This window comes from Tyto alba, unplaced genomic scaffold (assembly GCF_018691265.1).
Source record: "Tyto alba isolate M040663 unplaced genomic scaffold, T.alba_DEE_v4.0 Super-Scaffold_46, whole genome shotgun sequence".
Taxonomy (NCBI): domain Eukaryota; kingdom Metazoa; phylum Chordata; class Aves; order Strigiformes; family Tytonidae; genus Tyto; species Tyto alba.
This window is the reverse complement of record NW_024881322.1, coordinates 3,700,920-3,704,911: the sequence shown is the minus strand read 5'-3', so window position 1 is coordinate 3,704,911 and position 3,992 is coordinate 3,700,920.

Sequence of the window (3,992 nt, the reverse complement as noted above, 5' to 3'; positions counted from 1 at the left end):
GAACATCCCAAAGGTTTTGTGGAGAAGGGAAATGCCTAAAAGCACAGGGGAGAACATTTTGTCTGCACAAGGGCGCTCTACCCATGGTCTGGTGGAGGGGTTTTGAATAAGGCGGGCTCCGCACACGGAGTGGGGAGGACCCCTTCGCAAAATGCTCCGTTTAGGCCCCAGGCTTTGCACAGCAGAGGTGGGTTGTGAGTCATAACCCCAAGGATCTCCCATCCCCATGCCCTCGGGGCATCCTGGAGCGCACCCCCCATCCATCAGCCTCCTGGAGATGCTTGGAGAGGCAGCGGGGCTGCCGGGTCAAGGAGAGGACGTGGCCACCCCGAGGGGCAGTCCCAGGCCGTAACCCACACCGGAGACAGCCCGTTTCCATGGGCTGAGCTAGTGTTAGGAAGGAGAAAAAGGGAAAATTTGGAGCATCCTGATCCAGCATTAAAGTCCTCGCTAATTCTCTCCTTTCTGAGGACACCTGAGCCATGGGGCTGGCGCGTGGGGGCCGGCGGCTGCCGTCTCAGTTGGCTCGAGCAGCTGCAGCCATCTGCAGCCCTTGTCTCCGGCAAGGTACAGTTTCTGCGGGATGGACGCCCCAGGGTTGGATTTCTGCTCCTCAGGAGTCACCCCAGACCTGGGGAGAGAGGGATGCAGTTTTCTGGAGAAAAGGAGAGGGGCTATGTTGCATGAACATCTCTGGTGCCAGGCGGGAGATGCTAAACCGCTGCGTGTCACCAATAGTGTTGCTTGGGAGGAGGGAGAAGTGGTTGCGCAGAGCAAAGCTCTCCCCTTACCCCAGCAGTCTGACCTGCTGGGAGCCAGGAGAAACGTGGGTGCTGTATTAAAAACTTTGCAAAGGGCAGGCAGAGAGAAGGTAGAGAAGTCCTATCCCATGGGGGCAATAGGGCAGGTCGTGTTGTAAGCGGTTCATCTAGAGGTTTTATCCCCAGTTGCTGCCAACGACAGGGGAAACTTGAGTCTGTGAAAAGTTGAGATAAAAAAACTCAAAGTGATTCTTAAATGTATGCTTATAAAGAAGCAATGATCTGTGAATTATGGATTTCGAGCTTTGGATCTTTATAATGTGGTGATGCACACACCCAGATCCAAACTAAAAGTAATATAAACTGACCTGAAAAAAATTCAGACTGATGCAAAACCTAAAAAGGAGAAAAGATACAAGAACAACGTGCTTCACATTTCCCTGTCCTCTCGGCTTGTTAGACCCACTGAGGCTGAGGCAACTTTCAAAACACAAACAATTCAAAGAACTAAAAATAACACCAAATGATTAACTCATCCAAATATATATTCACAAGTGATGCTTACTTTTAAAATAAAAGGCTCAAGATTGAATTTTTAAAATCCTCGCTATGTCACTTAAGTAGACCATGGATTGTGGTGAGTATACATATCTATATCCTTCATCGACTTTGCTTTCTTTTTTTTTTTTTTTTTCTGATTTTTTTTTTTTTTTTTAATCCTTATCTTTATTTTCTGCTGCTTGGAGAATGAAACCAGACCAGTCAGAGAAGATTTCTGGTTCTTCTGCCCTTGCACAGAGCAGCTGGGCCAGTCTTCACCAGGGCATGAAAATCCATCCAGGGGCTCTTGTCAGCCCAAGAAGCATGGGGGGGAGGTCCAGCCTGGAGGACGCTGGCGTAAGGCGAGGAAGGTGAGCAGGGCATGGGAGGAACTCCCACGAATTTCGGTACTGACTCAACTGCAGGAATGCTGAGTGCCCCCGGGGAGGTCCTGAGCTGAGTCCTGGGTCAGTTCCACATCTGTAAAATGGGGACAATGTTTTCAAAGCTTCCACAGCTTTTGGGAGGGTCATGACTATTAATGGTCATGAGAAGCTCCACCATGGCAGAGATGTGGCCCTTATAAGGGCTGCTGTCTCTGTCTTGAGAGAAAAGGCTTAATTCAAATCAGCTGTCCCCACTGGTCTTAAAATTATTATCACCATTTGTCTTTTGGCTGTCTTGGTGCAATCTTTCTCCTTTTAGAACTAAAACTGCATTTTATATCTTTAAACTGCAATTTGACTTCCACAGCTTGGCAGGATTCCTTGAAAATAGGGGTTGGATCTTGCTTTTGATTTTCTTCTCACACTCCTGGCCACGATAGGGCTTGAAAACATAAAAACCAGCCATCAGCATTCAAATAAAAATTACTCTGGAGTCCAAGGAAAAACGGTAGTATTTTTTGGAAGCCATACTACAAACTGCTGGCTACTCAGAACGATAAAACATGGATAGTTTTAGTGAAGAAGTAAAACTAGTTCCTGAGTTTCTGGCCTGAGTTTCCTACCCCTGACTGCTATTGCAGACTGCAGTTTAATTCAGATGTTTATGTGAAGATGCCCTATTGGGATAAGGCAGTGAATCCAGCCAATGTTGCGGAGATGAATGCCTTTATTCTTCTTGAAATAAAAATGGTGTCATGGGATCTTTCATGCCTCCCTGCAGACAGAAGCTTGATTTAAAATGTCATCTGAGGGATCACATCACTAGAAGCACATATTACTTCCTAGCTCAGTGCTAGGGTGTTGACAGAAAGCAATAAAGTGTCCCCAGCCATGGCGTGCAGTTAGACGTTGTGCTCTGAAGTGCAGCTCAGCAGCCGGGCACCTGCGCTGCGACAAGGGACAACTGGGCTCTTCGGTCCCCAGACCAGGAGGGCAGGATTGCACCCCTTCGCTGGAGATATTTTGCTATTCAATTCGGTATAAGTATGGCTTTGCAGAGAGCTAACAGACTCGCAACATCCCCGCTGCAGCGTTTACTCAGCTCGGCTTTCGACAGTGTAATTTCTTTTTCCCCATCCACACTGCTGTTTTCAGACATAGTTAGTACTAGTATTCCAAGTGTAAAGATCCTTGCTAAGCAGAAACTTCTCTGTAATTTATCTATTATTTAAACCATCCATTTAAATGTGTTTGCTTAAGATGTCAGCAACCTCCAGCTGCAATCACTGGATATCATGGACCCCCATCACGCCCCCAAGGAGGGCTGGAGCCTGGGCACTGGGAAACAAAGGTGGCTGCTCCTGCCTTCAACTGGGAAGGATGGAGCAGCAGGCACCACCGCGCCTTCATCCACCCGCTGCTGCAGGACCACCTCTCAGTCCAAGCCTCCTGAACCAGCAAAGAGCTACAAAATCTCCGGAGGTCATTTGTTTTTGCCACGGTCCCCGCAATTTTTCAATGGGGGGAGAGAAGGGGAGCATTTAGCGGTTAAGAAGGTAAAAGGGGGAGCAGGCAGAGGAGCAAGGCTTCGCTGGCTGGAGTGGGATTGCCCTGAGGAGAGCAGGTCTGTGACGGGCATCCAGACTGTGTCTGGAGGTGGGGGCCCGTTTGGAGAAGAACTTTTGAGATGAAAAGTGCTGCTGTTAGCGGTTTGTGACTCCCCAGACTGCCAGCCTGGGGGAATGGAGTGCACTGTGTGGCCAGGGATGCTTGCAGAAGCAGTGCAATTTTCACTGAAGTTGCTATAAAACATGATTTTTGAGTCTGGCTTGATGCCCTGCCCCTCCTGTTGCCTGGTGTGCTTGGGGGAGGCAGGCAACAGGCAGTCAGGGCATTGCCTAACAAATACTTGGCCACAAGAAAAAACTACTCTGAGGTTACTACCAGGACTAGAGCTGTCTCACCACCAACACCACACAGCATGCTTTGCTTTTTGCCCCCAGGAGCCCGTGTCCTCTGGAGCAAACCCCTTCTCTGCTCCCGCATCTATCCCCAGTCTCCTTGTGGGAATTTGCTGTGCTGAACACCAGCTTGGGGCTAACTTTTTGGCAACGGGCCTCAGGGTCAGCTCTGCTCTGCGCTAGCTTCCTCAGGTGTCCTCCAGAGAGGTTTTCAAGGCAGTCATTAAGCTGAATAGGTAAATTCTGGGGAAGAAAAAAATGTGTTCTTCCATGAGTTGCTGTCTTTACAGTGAAGGCAAGAAGTAAACAAAAGAAGCAAAGAGGCATATTTGTTGAGGCCATTA